The sequence below is a fragment of the Glycine max genome, chromosome 16 (genome assembly GCF_000004515.6).
Source record: "Glycine max cultivar Williams 82 chromosome 16, Glycine_max_v4.0, whole genome shotgun sequence".
Taxonomy (NCBI): domain Eukaryota; kingdom Viridiplantae; phylum Streptophyta; class Magnoliopsida; order Fabales; family Fabaceae; genus Glycine; species Glycine max.
Window position 1 is genome coordinate 24,208,061 of NC_038252.2, and position 15,758 is coordinate 24,223,818.

Consider the following 15,758-nt stretch of genomic DNA (forward strand, 5'->3'; position numbering starts at 1 on the left):
CATTGTTATCATCAAAACATCTTTGAATCACCTTTGGTTCACCATGAAGCTTTGCTTCTACATAATTTATCCCTTGCTACCCCCTCCGAGCCAAAGCATATTTGTTTTCTAAAAACAACACAAAAAACATCAAAAATAGAATAGGAACCCTGAGTAGGAACCACTGCTAAACCGGTGGAAAGAGCAATGCAAACAACACATGCATGAAGTTGGGCAACAATGAAAAGAGAAAGAAAATAAAATCCGCCAAAGGCGAGTAAAAAAAAAAAGAGACGGAAAATCTCTAGATTTTACAAGGAAGGCACAAAAGTGCAATAAAAGATTAATGTATAAGACAAAAGGAGTAGAGCCCAACCCAAAAGTAGAAATGAATAAAAGTACGAGCAATGCTCTTAAGGTTCTTACTCAATATAACCCTTAAACACTCTTTGAGCCTCTCTGATCCTTTCTTTCATAGCCCTCTTACCCGTAACCACGTTACAAGCCCAATAAAGCCCATGTGGATCAAGGAATGACTAATTTGCTTTTAAGTTGGGATTCTGGAATGGAACCCGCACACACCTGTGATTGTAAAAAAATAATATATATAAAAGAATGCTCGAGGTTTCGCCCTTGGACCTTTGAGAAGAAAACTCATCCGACCAGGAGCCTATGGAAAATGCCCAAAGACAATTGTGATAGTAGGGTACATCTGATGTTAGTTGCTCATGCAGAGTCCTTAGGATTCTTTTGAATCCAAGGGTAGCCTTTGTTGTATAAATTCTTTCAAATTGATCCGATGTCATCAAGTTTCAACGGGATCAAGATAGTCAATCTATGTTTTTTTCACACAAAATAGGGGTGAAAGAAAAAAGAAAACAATTAAGGTCACCAAAATAGGAAAGAATGTCATGAGCATTACACAATTTTCGTGATTCAAAACCTTTTGCATTACTAGATACAAAGCCTACATTTACTGCATTTCAAGATGAAGGTTGCATGCATCTGCATCCCAAAAATCATGTTCATATTAGGCTATGAGTGCATAGATTTCTCTTTATATACCAATTTCCCAAATCTAATGTCTTATCTTTTGAGTTTATGATGAGAGGCCCTCTCAAAGAGTCAACCTCTTGCTTTCTCATAAGATTGAGCCCTTTGGTACTAGTACCTATTGGCTTGTTTCATAGGACTCACAGTCCTCACTTTTATCTTTCATAGGACTCAAAGTCCTCACTTTTATCTTTCATAGGACTCAAAGTCCTCGCTTTTATCTTGTATAGGACTCAAAGTCCTCGCCTTTATCTTTCATAGGACTCAAAGTCCTTGCTTTTATCTCACAGGACTCAAAGTCCTCGCCTTTATCTTTCATAGGACTCAAAGTCCTCAGTCTTTATGCTTTCATAGGACTCAAAGTCCTCTATCTTTTACATTTCAAAGACTTCAATGTCTTTAGTCATTTACATTTCAAAGACTTCAATGTCTTCTATCTTTTACGCTTTATAAGACTTCAACGTCTTTTGTCTTTCATAAGACTCAACAAGACTCAATGCCCTTGTCTTTATCTTTCATAAGACTCAATGTCTTTGTCTTTGTGCTTCTTAAGACTCAATGTCCTCTGTTTCTATGCTTTAAAAAAAAACATGAAGTGACTTCTGCTCTTATGCTCTATAGGACTTCAATGTCCTCCTTTTTTATGTTTTTTTAAAGACTTCAAGGTCCTCGGTTTGGTGTTATAGGCATTCAATGTCCTTTTGCTTTTTCGGTTCAATTTCTTTTGTTTTCTCTAGCATCCGTTTTAGATAACAAGGTCGCTCGAACGAAATTCGTGTCCTTATCTTTACTTCCCTTTTATTTCCCATAAAAGATAAGTAAAGAAGGACAACTGCCATACCCTAATTTCGTTCGGGGACTATCATTCATTGATCTTTTGATCCTTGCTAGTTGACTTACGGTGTTGAACACTAGTTATAGTGCAAAGCAAGGAACCATTCAGTGTTCCGATCAGGAAGACAAAAGATACCAAGAAAGGAGGGCAAAAGGGTCTTTTTCTTGTTTTTCCTAGGCCCTAGGTCGCCCAGGCCAGCATTTGGCTCACCTGGGCCACCAAATAACTTCAAGGCTAAGGGACTAGCTCGTCTGGGCAAGCTGCAACCACCCCAGGGTGGCCTTTTGCCTATAAATAGGCATCCTGGGGGTGTTTTAAAGGGTTCCAAGGTTCAGAAGTGGAGGGAATTGAGAGAACTAAGAAAGAAGAAGAATAAAGAAGAGGAAACAAAGCCGAGGTGCTACTGAATTGCGATCGCGATCATTCCCTACTTCGTTTTCTTGTTCTGTGCTCTTCGTATGACCGTCTGTTAGTTTTATTTTTATGGATTGAATGTGATCTATCTACCCTTAGGGGTCCCCCTTTTTATTATGTGGACATCCATCTATGATCGGCGATCTCATTTTTCTTTGTAAAATTCAATCTGTAGAAGCAAAGCTTCATGGTGAATCAAAGGTGATTCAAAGGTGTTTTGATGATAACAATGATGATAACAATAGATGATGACAAAGGTGATGACAAAAAGCTCAAAGATCAATCAAAGAACAACTCAAGTGACTCAAAGATCAATCAAAGAACAACTCAAGTGAATCAAGAACAATTCAAGAGTTCAAGATAAGACTCAAGAAGAAAGTTAAGAGTCAAGAATCAAGATTCAAGGTTCAAGATCTCAAAAATCTAGATCAAGATTCAATAATCAAGAGAAGTCTTAATCAAGATAAGTATAAAAAGTTTTTCCCAAAAATTGAGTAGCACATGATTTTTCTCAAAACATGTTTACCAAAGAGTTTTTACTCTCTGGTAATCGATTACCAGATTGTTCTAATCGAATACCAATAGCAAAATTGTTTTGAAAAAGTTTTCAAATTCAATTTACAACGTTCCAATTAATTTCAAAAACCTGTAATCGATTTCAATGTTTTGGTAATCAATTACCAGACCCTTTGAACGTTGAAATTCAAATTCAAATGTGAAGAGTCACATCCTTTCACATAAAAGCCTTGTGTAATCGATTACACTGATTCGGTAATCGATTACCAGTGACTGTTTCTGAATAAATCAAAAGATGTAACTCTTCATAAAGGTTTTTGATTTTTTCAAATAGGTTTTAAGTTTTTCTAAAAGTTACAACTCTTTTAAATGGTTGTCTTGACCAGACATGAAGAGTCTATAAAAGCAAGGCTTTGTCTTGCATTTCATGCATCTTGAACACTTATTCATACAATCCTTTACAAGCCTTGAATCTCTTTGAACGTATTCTTCTTCTTTGTACCAAAAGTTTTCTGAAGTTTTCTGGTTTTCCAAACCTTGAAAACTTGTGCTATTCATCTTTTCATTCCCTTTTCCCTTTGCCAAGAAGAATTCGCCAAGGACTAACCGCCTGAATTCTTTTGGTGTCTCTCTTCTCCCTTTTCCAAAAGAACGAAGGACTAACCGCCTGAATTCTTTTGTGTCTCCCTTCTTCCTTGTCAAAGAATTCAAAACGACACAGTCTGAGAATTCTTTTGATTCTTCCCATTCCCTAATACAAAAGTGTTCAAAGGACTAACCGCCTGAGAATTCTTTTGTATCCCCATTCACAAAGTGATGCAATCCTACCCCGCAAGGGCATTGGATAGAAAACTCCAAGTAGATTGGGCCAGAGATGCAAGAGAAGGCCCTAGGGTTCTTTTGAGCCTTAGGGTAGATTTCGGGCCCGTGGGCTAAGTACGAGCCCACTTATGTTTGTAAATATTAGATTAAGGTTTCATTATTTTTGGGCCTTGTATTTAGGGCTCCATAATGTAGGTAGGGTACCCTAGAAATGTAGGATTTTTCAGCCCTTGTATTTTAGGGCACCTAGACTAGTTTTTGTATTAGGGGTAGTTTTGTAATTTCACATGCACTAAGTGGATATTTGATGTGTGTGGTTGGAAATAAATTTAATTGAATTGGTAGAAGCCCAATCCAATTAAATTTTAGAGGGGGAGGTGAGCATTTTCTTACTACACCCCATTGCCACATCATATAGTCACACTTTGTGCATGTCCTTCATGCTTTTCATGCCTCATGACACCTAAGCACACTTAGTGGAGAATCTTGGAATTGATCTTGGATTAGTGGGCTGAACCATAACTAAAATTCACTAATCATAATTAGTGAAATTTTGGCTCCAAAGTTTGGCTCCACAAATTCAATTTCAAATTCAAGTGAAATTTGAATTTCCCTCCAATTTTATGTGACACTTAGGCTATAAATAGAGGTCATGTGTGTGCATTTTTTTCAACTTTGATCATTTGAATATTAAACTTCAGATTTCAAAGCTCATTTGGAGCACAAAATTCTGTGCTCTTCTCTCCCTCTCCCTTCATTCATCTCCTTCTTCCTCCAAGCTCTTATCCATGGCCTCCTATGGTGGTGAGCTTCTTCTAGACTCATCTTCTCCTTGAAGTGGCGTCTCCTCTCTCTCTTCCTTTCTTCATTCCACTGCCATTCATCTTCCAAGAAGCAAAGGAATCCATTGATGAAGAAGATCCTAGGCCTACAAGCTCCAATGGAGCTTGCATCACAAACTATCAAAGGTTTAATAGCCTGAGATCTTTGTCTCAACACATTGAAGGGTAGATCCTTTGTGGTACAAGTAGAGGGTACATCTACTTGGGTTTGACTGAGAACAAGAGAGGGTATGTCTCTTGTGGATCAGTTCTAATGGAGGGTACATCCACTAGGGTTTCAAAGAGAACAAGGGAGGGTACATCCCTTGTGGATCTTTGCTTGTAAAAGGATTTTTACAAGATTGAAAGAAATCTCAAGGACCGTAGGTCGCTTGGGGACTGGATGTAGGCACGGGTTGTTGCCGAACCAGTATAAAAACTCTTGTGTGTTTGTTTCCTTCTTCCCTACTTTTTTACTTTCCGATGTGCATTTAATTTCCGCTTTTACTTTCTGTTAAGTTTCTCTTCTACTCCTCATTCTCTTAACAATTTAGTAAAAGCCTTAGAAGAGTAATTTTTTAATTAGTAAAGGTTTAGGAATAATTAATTCAACCCCCCTTCTTAATTATTCTGAGGCCACTCGATCCAACACAATCTTAACCGATCACTAGAATTGTAAATTTTTCTTTAAAGAGATTGAAAGTGAATAAACAAAACCAAGATAAAACCAACTTATAACTAACTTCTTTTTATCAAATATCACTTGAGATCGTTTCAAGGTCCAACGCCTTAACGATTCTATCCGCTTTTCAAATTTAAAAGATCATTTCAAGGGTTAACGCCATAACGATTCTCTCTGTTTTTCAAAATTTAAAACATCGTTTCAAGGTCCAACGCCATAAACGACTTTTGTTTGCAATTAAAATGAATCTTTCAAAAACATAAAAATCAATTTTACACAAAAACATTCAGACTTAAAAGAACTATGTAGGTATGAATTCCTCATCGCACTTGAGGATACGTAGGAGCAAGGGCATCCCCTTGTCGACCCCAAAAAAATAAAGAAAATATAAGAAAGGGAAAATACATAATTTTGAAGTCATGTTTTGCACACTCGATCAAGGGTTGTCATCCCTTGTGACAGGCGTGTGGTGTGCTAATACCTTCCCCATGCGTAAACAACTCCCGAACCATTACTTTCACAATTCGTAGACCCCTTTTTGGTTTTTTCTAACGTTTTCCTTGAATAAACGTTGGTGGCGACTCCCACGCATTTTCTCTTTTGAGGATGCACCTTTTTGCTTTTCACCTCGTCCTCTCGCTAAAGGATAGGTTGTGGCAACCATCCTTTTGTTAACATTTGTTTTATCAATAACTGATGTTAAATTAATGATGTTGAAAGCATTCTTTCTTGTAATGCGAGTCTCGACATGATGAGATAGTTGGAGGTAATGGTTCATGAGGGTTGCATGTTATAACTCTAGGTCTAAAGGAATTGCAACAAACTCATTGGTATATACTGAATACAGTAATGAAGTTCTGTCATATATAGTTCTTCACAAAGCCTTACTCAAGGAAAGTAACCCAAAAATGATCAAGAATAGGGTGTTGAAAGAGCATAACAAGACTTTTCAAAATTGGTTTAAAGATACAATCTTCGGTGACGATAATGCTTCTGAAACGTTAAGGAAGTTAGCAGATGGGCCTAAAAGAAATGTTAGAAGTTGGCAAGGATATGATATCAACAAGTATTCGTTCTACACCAAATCACAAGACAACAACAGTACAATGCAAAACATTGGGATTAGGCTTAGGGCTGAATCCCAACACTTTGCTACTGTACATGATGACAATCCTCATCTTGCATCTATGCCTTACTTTGGAGTCGTTGAAGAAATCTAAGAGCTTAATTATGTTAAATTCATAGTGTGTGTTTTCAAGTATAAGTAGGTTGATAACAAAGAAAAGTGGAACCAATTTTGTTAGAGTCGTAGAGACCCTTCATTGGAGGTTAGTTGACTTGCATTGTTTATGAATTTGACAGTTATGCATTATTTTCAAGCGCATTTTGGTGACAAGTTTCTGCCTAATTGTGTCAATATGTTAGAAATAAGGCTTAGGTCATCCAGAAACTAAACACCGCCCCTCACGTGTTGTCTCATGGGGGTTATGATTTACTAGAAGAAAAGTTAATGGAGGAAAAACAAAAAGAAAACGTTTGAAGCAAGCAGCCCAATCCAGGAGCATAGAAATAATCATTGATCCTCCATCTCTCATTAGATGACACGTTAAGTGGAAGATGGCTCGCACCAAAAAATATGGAGAGATGACATCTAAGGTGACACCCAAAATTGCATATATGATTGTAAGTTTTTTTTTATTATTTCAATGGCCAATTTTTATAATAACAATTGTAGTCCATAAACTCATGTAGTATTTTGTTGATTCTAGGATTCCCATAAAGAGTAGTCAGCACAGGGCAACTTTGTCGCTCATGGATGTCAGGCTGCCATTTGGCGACCAGAGCACTCCGGTCGTGTTCATGCTACTAAAGCTGGTTTGACAATTAGACAATACTTTGGATTGGCTTCAACAAGCTCCCACACATCTACATCAGTCAACCCTAAAGAGTTGCATCGATTTACATAAAATATTATAGAATAGCTGACACAAAAAATCAGGGACGAGCTGGGGCAGCCAATCACTAAAAAAGTGACTCGACAACTAATGTTATCCTTCAGCCAGATGCAGTCCCAGGGACTCGTACTGCCTCCTGAGCCTGAGGTTGGTCCTTCTGTTGCCTATGTAAGCACAAAGGGAAGTTGTGTCAAACCCTTAGGGCGGGACCCAGACATGGGTGAATCAAACAAATTTGGGTTGTATGTTGATGACAATCCTCCCCACTTGGTTGTCCTTGGAAGAGTTAATGAGGGGTCAAAAACTATCCACAATGTCCCTTTGGGAAATGATCAAGTGAAGGTCAGTGTTGAGAAAGTTAGAGATGCTAATGCTCATGTCCCTGTACCCACTCACGAGGTTTAGTTGGTGGGGCAAACCCTTGACACCTTCCTTGCTTGGGTGACACATCTTGTACAACCTTTTTCAGAACATGTATTTCCTTTTGTTGTGTTAGTTATTATTAAAAAAGAAGTTTTTACAAATAAAGTGTTGACTATCATTGACTTATGTTTATTAACTATGTAGGATAAATAGGGAGCTAGGGAACCATCAAAACCTATAGATAGGCTGGAACCTGATGACGATACCCTATACCAGATGACATTGACAATCTTGCAGCTTTTCCTCAAGCATATGTTGGTGTCGTGGGATTCAACTATGTTTTGGGTGTATAATGATGGCGTCCCCTTGTACATAAAGAATGAAGAGCTTTCTAAAATAGCACACGGTATTCAATGTCTCAACATCTCTGTTATACAAATGTGGATTCTGTAAGTCATTTTACATTATAATCCATTACAAAACTGATTGTTTTAAATTGATGCATAGTTTACTTTATTTTAACAACAATAGGCATATGAATGAGTAAAGTCTGCGATCAGGGAATGCCTCTGTATGGATTCCTTGAGCGAAAGTCTATGCAGAGATCTAAGCAATATTAATTTGAATTTAAGGACTATATTCATAAATAGATGTAGAATTTACATAGAAACGCCTACCTAAGTGCCTACTTAAATGGGTAAATAAAATTGAACAAATCAATTTAAATAATGTATGCATTATAATAACTTAATGTTCTTTAATGCAGTGCATATTGACAACTAGTCGTTATATGTCCTAAGGACAATGTTGTCGTCTAGTTCTGTTTCTTGCACAATAAACCTAACAACTACTTGAAAGGAATTATTAACTAGTTAGTTGTAATTTGTAAGACATTTACTTTATCATTTAAAAGACATCAATACACTACTACAATTTATTGATTTAACATCGTAAGCTTAACATTGGTTTTTTGAAAAACCGATGTTAAGAAAAGTGCGGTGGTATTTTCGTAAATAAGTTAACTTAATTAGCATCGATTTTGAAAAAACCGATGTTAACTAGTAGATGTTAACATCGGTTTTTCCAAAACCCAATGTTAACATTAATATCTTAACATCGGTTATTGAAAAACCGATGTTAACATCAATATCTTAACATCGGTTATTTAAAAACCGATGTTAATACTGTAAAGTGAACATCAGTTTTGTTTAAGAAACCGATGTTGTCTCATTCATAAGTTAAAACCCGAAAATCCATTTTTCCCCCACGCGATTAGTTACCAAAACCCTTTCTCCCTTTCTTCCTCATCGCTCAGGCTCAAAAGACCTGTCTGTCCTCCTCACTCAAGCTGCCATTGAGGTTCGTGTTCGGGTTCGCATAGGCTCCACAAGTTCCCGTTCGTGACTGCCGCGATTTTGGTACGTGGGCAAACCTTCATGTTGCTTTAACCTTTATCCCTATAGAATGTTAACTTTGGGTTGGTGAGTTGGTTGTTTCGTAGGTTTTAGACATAGTCTTGGCTCCTAGTTGGTGGGTTCATGAGTTGGTGGGTTCACGAGCTGGTGAGTTCGTTGTTTCTTAGGTTGCTCTCTTTGGCATTTTTGATTTTGTAATTTTTCTCTTCAACTTTTGATAGTTGTAACAATTCTCAGATTTTACTTCGAAGGGATAGCATTCGATCTTCATTCTCCTTTCATTGTCTGTTATTATTTCTTTAAATAATGGTCACATCTAATGCCTCTAACCTAATAATCCCAACAAAATTATTAGCTTTTGTCTTAGCATCTTCCACTTCTTCAATCTCAATCCTTCTCATATCAGCGTCCATCCCTTCAAGTTTTTTCTCCCCATTCCTATAAGGCTTGGTCTTTGAACAAGCACCAGCCTTATCTCACTCGCCTTCAAAATGTGCAAGCAAAAATGTTGTTACAATTACATCAATTCCATAGCCTTTACCCCCTCTCCTATCAATTATGCTATTAAGGGTAGTCCTTAGAGCCTTTCTTAAAACATCATAAAACCCAATTTCAGTGTGATTAAGGCCAGGATAGTAGTGACACCCTAAAACTGAACCACCCTTATAGTACACTACATGATGCAAAAACCGATGCCCAATTGATAGCACAGTAATGTTGTCGTCATCGTTCCAGTAGACAAGATTCGGGGTTGAACCAGTGGATAACATGCAAGAAAGGGACTCTAATTGGTTCCTAAGCATTGAGTCCCCAACAAAAGCTACATGCTTGTTGCTAATGAATTGGAGAAAAGTTTGAGGCTCAAACCTTGTAAGACTACATTGACTTGGTTTCCATCTCCAGTATAGATAGCCAGAGTCAGGCCTTCTACGTGTTATGCAATTCTTGCCTTCTTTGATTGTACTACAGGTTGTACTATTGTACAAAGGGCCTCTTCTATCTCGGATCCATTTGCCATCAAAGTAGTCACATGGGGTCTCATAAGTTTTTTCCTTTTCTACCAATAAGGAACATGTAAGTCTAGTGAACAAACAAATCCTACATCCCAAATTGCTAATTAGTAATTACAATTCGACAAAACTTAGATATATATAGTTCCTTTGATGCTTTTATGTTGTTGTCAAACAAACTAGAATTGGAATTTTATCTATGTTGCCAACAAAGAAATATGTAAGTCTAGTGAAGCAACAAATCCTACATCCCTAAGTTGCTAATTAATTGTAATTTGACAAAACTTAGATACAGTTCCATTGATGCTTTTGTGTTGTTGTTGTCTAATCAAAATTGGAATTTTACCTCAAATAATCTATGTGGACATTTAATGCAACCCTTTATTATTATTACAGATTAATAAAACTCCAATTCTGAATTTAAAAATAATGCTAAAACTGCATGTAAGTTTTGTCAACTATAACTCAAGACAAAAAACTATCAATAGTATAGTTTTGACTAAATGAAATTATCAATTTAAGCATACATGTACCTGGCAAAGAAGGTGGTGTGGAAGCAGAAAGAGAAGATTGTGGGATGATGGTGGTGGGAGTGGAATAAGGAAGCTCAGTTTCTAGAGATGGAGGGAAAGGTATAGGGTAAAAGTATAAGCGAAGTAAAACTATGAGAAGAAGAGTACAGAAGGTCCAAGGAATAAAAACTATATGCGAAGTAAGGATTGCCTTAAAGTTTCTCTTTGGTGGTACTCCTAGGCTTAGGATGTGATAGCCTATCTAAGAGATTAGGATCATATCTCTACTTAAAGCAATATTTATAATTAGAGGAACAAGGAAAGGAAAGGGCTTATCTGTAGTCAGCATGATTTGGAGGGTATTGAGAATTGTAAACAAAGTCAGTTCGATTAGGAAGCAAGAGGATATGGAGACTCAGAAAATGAGATGGAACCTAGGTGGAAAGAATCAAAAAGAGTAGAATTTTACTATTGAAAATTGAACACAAAGTGGAGAATTGAATAAGGATCTTTCCTCCCACTCCCTAATCTGATTTATCGAACATAGTGGAGCTTGGTGTCACTCTTCTTTCTTAGGCCAAACTGCCACTACACTACTGAGTTCCAGCATTTACTTGATCAACAGGTTGCCATCTTCAACTATTGACAATGGGGTTCCTTATCACAAACTGTTCAACAAACTTCCTCATTATTCATTTCTTAGGGTGTTTGGTTGGTCATGCTTCCCCTTTCTTAGACCATACAACAAGCACAAGTTCCAATTCAAATCTCAGGAATGTGTCTTCTTGGGTTATTCCTGATGGAAGCTTGCTTGTGGAGCTTCTATGGAGGCTGGATCTTTGAGCTTCAATGAGGTCCTTCAATGGTGATTTTCCACCATGGAGATGCAGCGGACAATAAAGGAGAAGAGGTGAGAGGAGGCACCATCCACTAAGGAATAAGCCATGGAAGAAGGAGCTTCGCCACCAAGAATGTTCCTTGGATAAAAAGCTTGGAGAGGATGCTTCAATGGAGGAAAAGAAAGAGAGAGAGCGGGGAGCACATAATTGAAGGAGGAAAAGGGGGAGAGAAGTTGAACTTTGAGTTGTGTCTCACAAGACTCTCATTCATCAAAGTTACAATAAGTGTTACACATGCTTTTATTTATAGACTAGGTAGCTTCCTTGAGAATCTTTCTTGAGAAAAATTCCTTGAGAAGCTAGAGCTTAGCTACACACACCCCTCTAATAACTAAGCTCACCTCCTTGAGAAGAGAAACTAGAGCTTAGCTACACACCCCCTATAATAGCTAAGCTCACCCCCATTCCAAAAATACATGAAAATATAAAAAAAGTTCCTACTACAAAGACTACTTAAAATGCCCTGAAATACAAGGCTAAAACCCTATACTACTAGAATGGCCAAAATACAAGGCCCAAAAGAAGGAAAAACCTATTCTAATATTTACAAAGAAGAGTGGACCCAACCTTGGCCCATGGGCTAAAAAAATCTACCCTTAGGTTCATGAGAACCCCAGGGCCTTCTTTAGCAGCTCTAGCTCAATCCTCTTGGAGTCTTCTATCCAATACCCTTGAGGGGTAGGATTGCATCATCCCCTCCACCTTGGAAAGGATTTGACCTCAAATTCCGAGGTTCTTCATACTCTGGGCATCTTCCCTCGACACCTGTAAAAAGAATAAAAACATATGTATTAGTGGTATTGGCTATGTTGGAGTAGAGTAAGGTCTGAAAACCCCTTTCATGGAAATCTTCCCATGAGGGAACATGGTTCCTCACCAACTGAATGAGTGGTGCTACAAGTATAGAAAAATATGGAACAAACCTTTTGTAAAAGTTTGTTAAGTCATGTCAGCCCCAGATTTCCCTTATACTTGGTGGAGTGGACCAATCAGGAATGACTTTTATTCTCTTAGGGCCCATAGGAACCCCTTGATCACTATTTAAAAAATTAAGGAAAGTAATGCAATAAAGTGTACCTTTTTCTGTATTTTCATGTTGATTATTCCTACAAAAAAATACGACAAACCTAAGGTGTCCCATATGAGCACCTAAGTTTGTATTAAAACCAAAAATAAGAACAAATCTACCTAATGAGTCCCTATGTACATGAATCATGAAGATGTTGGGTGCATGGCTGATTTTACAAAAGAAGGTTGCAACACTCAACACATTCATCATATCACTTATTTTTGGGATTTGGTGCCTAATAATACCTATTTTGGGCATCAACAAAGCACAAGAATTTAAGCTCTTACGAACCAAACCCTCATCCAAAAAATCCTTTACTTGAGGAATAACCTCAAGCCTAAGAGGTGTGGCAGTGCTAACAAGTGTCTTTTTACAAAGGAGAAGATGTGGAGGTTGTCTAAGAGGGGAAGTTTCTTTAATATTTGTATTTATTTCAAAATGACTTTCCTTCTTAGCTAACCTCTTGGAGGATACACTTACCTCCTTACACTCCTCCTTAACCATTAAAGGTTGTCCTTCTTCTTGGGGGTAGATTTCTTCACTAGATTCTTCCCCTTTTGCTTCTTCACTTTCACTAGAGGAAGGTGAAGTAGTAGCCTCATCTTGGCTACTATAAATTTCTTGGCCCCTCATAATCATGGTTTTCTTAGTGGGGCATTGAGAAGTAATGTGTCCTCTTCCAAGACATTTAAAGCACTTTATGGAGCTAGTCTTCCCTTGCATACTAGCCTTAAGGGGTTGCTTTTCTATTGTCTTCCCCTTATCATCTTTGGGCTTAGAAGGTGTCACCCCTAAGATGCGTTGACCTTGGTCTTTCTTTGGATAAGAGTAAGAGCCATAAGATTTTGAAGTAGACTTCCTTTTAAGTTGTTGCTCTACCCTTATTTCCAAATCTAAGTTAGCCTCTACATTGTCCTTCCCATGGAAGTATGGAAGGTTAATGTTAGCCTCTTGAGGCTTTCTTTCCTTTTCTCTCCAATGGGAGTGAGGTCTAAGATGTGCCCTATGCCTTCCTTAATAATAGTCACAAAGTTCTTCACTTAGGCTCTTGCAAGAGTTATGACTACTATAGGAGGCATGTTTTTCTTTTCTTAACTCTTTTAGTATTTTCCTTCTTTCTTCTTCCCTTATTTTCTCTTTCTCATCTTGACTTATTTCTTCCACTCTTTTTTTCTTTTTTCTTTTCTCTCTTGTTTTTCTTTCCACAACTTAAGGGATCTCAACTCATCTAATATCTTATACAAGGGGTCCTTAGGAGTAGAACCCTCACCATTAACACTAGATGAAGAATGAAAACTCATGTTTGTTTCTAAGTTGTGATTCTTTCTTGTTGGGGGTTTGAAAACAAAAGGTAAAAGAAACTATGGTTGAAACTAGCCAAAATAAACACTTAAAGAGGTGTGAAAGATAAGGTAAAAACTAATTGGTAAAAGGTAAACTATCTAGGCGGTTTGACAATGGAAGGTAAAGGAAATAAGCTATGAAAGTAAGCAAGAAATGTAAATTAGGCGAATCCTAAGAGTGTTTGGATGACCGCATTTAAGGTTCCCAACAAAACACTCCCAATCCTAAGGGAAAATTGCCTAAAATTATTACACACAAATGGAAGTAGGGTGACCTATTGGAGGCTCCCAACTTACTTCCAATGAAAGTAAGTAAATTGTCAATTATAAAATTACAAAAATGTCCTCAAGTTTTGGTGGTTGTTCTCTCTTTTGTGATTCACTCAATTTGGAGTGCTTCTTATTCCAATAGCTCTTAAGGTGGTTGGCCCCTTGCTTCTTGACTCAAATTCTTCAAGGGATGGCACCAATCCTCCTTTCCAATTCCCTATATGGCAACTCACAAACAAGGAAACAAAGAGACAAGCAATAACCAAAGACAAAAAAAATGAAATGAAAGCTAAACCAATGGATTTTAACAAGACAATTTTTCAAGGATTATTCAACAATTAAAGCAATGAAAAGGACATAGAAGCAAGTTAGGACTCAAAGAGAAATTTAGAATGGCTCTAGAGTAGAGTAAAAACAACTAAAAAAAGACTCAACAAACCTCTAGTTTTGGCACTTGTATTCACACTAATTTTAAATTTAAATTTAGAAACTAAGATTGATATAAAATAGGCACCAATTATAGAATAAAATTTGAGCCAAAACAACAAGCACACTTCTTTTTCACTTTTTTTTCCTGAATACTGATTTTTCTGCCAACTTGTGTGATTTTTAGTATTTTTTCATTTTATACAAATCACTTGGTTCTTTTCTTATAACTTTTTTCCAGATGTCTAGAAAATTCAATAAAAAATTTAAGCTCAAAATTCGAAGTAACCAATTCTCAGTAATTTTTACAAGTTTGTATGTCCAAGCTTCCAGCACCAGTGATTTCAGACTTTGAATTTATTTTTAGCATGGAATATTGATTGCCTTGGGCTTACTTTCAACCTTCCTATGTATGTTGAACTCAATAGGCTTGTTTACCCCAGTTTTAGGAGTTCAATATTCACTTAGGATCAAAATTTCAGCCAGCAATTCATTCACCAAAACTCAAATTCACAATAGACACAATCATAAGGAAACCTAAAAGTTCAAGAAAAGGTTCACAATCAAAGACTCTCTAAGAATTTTGAATGAACATGTTAAGTACTAATTTACATGCAAGATTTGACTCAAATCAAATAATAGGCTAAAAGAATTTCATACACTCATGAACAAATGAGTTAGACAAAGAAACAAGAAAAATAAAATTCAACACAACTTAAGAAATCTTATGTGACAAGTTTCATTACTAGACATGACTTCTATGACAAAACTACAATAGGTAAACAATTCACTCTAGATTTTTGAGGTTTTCTTCTACTTTAATGTTTTTGTAAGAATTTTATGGTTTAGGTTTCAGCCACAAAAAAAATAACAAGACAAAACTCAAAGGAACCTAAACTCAACACAATTCATGGTTCAAGAACAAGAACAAGAAATTTGAACCATAGAAAATCAAATCTAGCTTCTATAGCAAGTTTAATCGTGGAAACTCTAAACAATTATGTTAAAAACATTTAGCACAAGACATGTGAGGAGATACATGGAGAAAAATGAAGAAGCAACAATGGAAGAGAAGGTAAAGCAAAAAAATTAATGGAGGTTTAAGGAGCACCTACTTGAAGCTCTTATGCTCTAATTACCACTTGATGGAGGGAGCTTCTATGGAGGCTAGATCTTTGAGCTTCAATGAGGTCCTTCAATGGTGATTTTCCACCATGGAGATGCAGCGGAAGATAAAGGAATAGAGGTAAGAGGAGGCTTCATCCACTAGGGAATAAGCCATGGAAGAAAAAGCTTTGCCACCAAGAATGTGCCTTGGATAAAAAGCTTGGAGAGGATGCTTCAATGGAGGAAAAGAAAGAGAGAGAGAAAGAG

The 15,758-nt window shown here is 37.0% G+C and overlaps 1 pseudogene; it reads right to left on the reverse strand.

The window, feature by feature from the left end:
• Window positions 1-9,154: 9,154 nt before the first annotated feature.
• Window positions 9,155-15,758, reverse strand: part of LOC102666701 (protein ALTERED XYLOGLUCAN 4-like) — a 9,517-nt pseudogene continuing 2,913 nt past the window's right edge.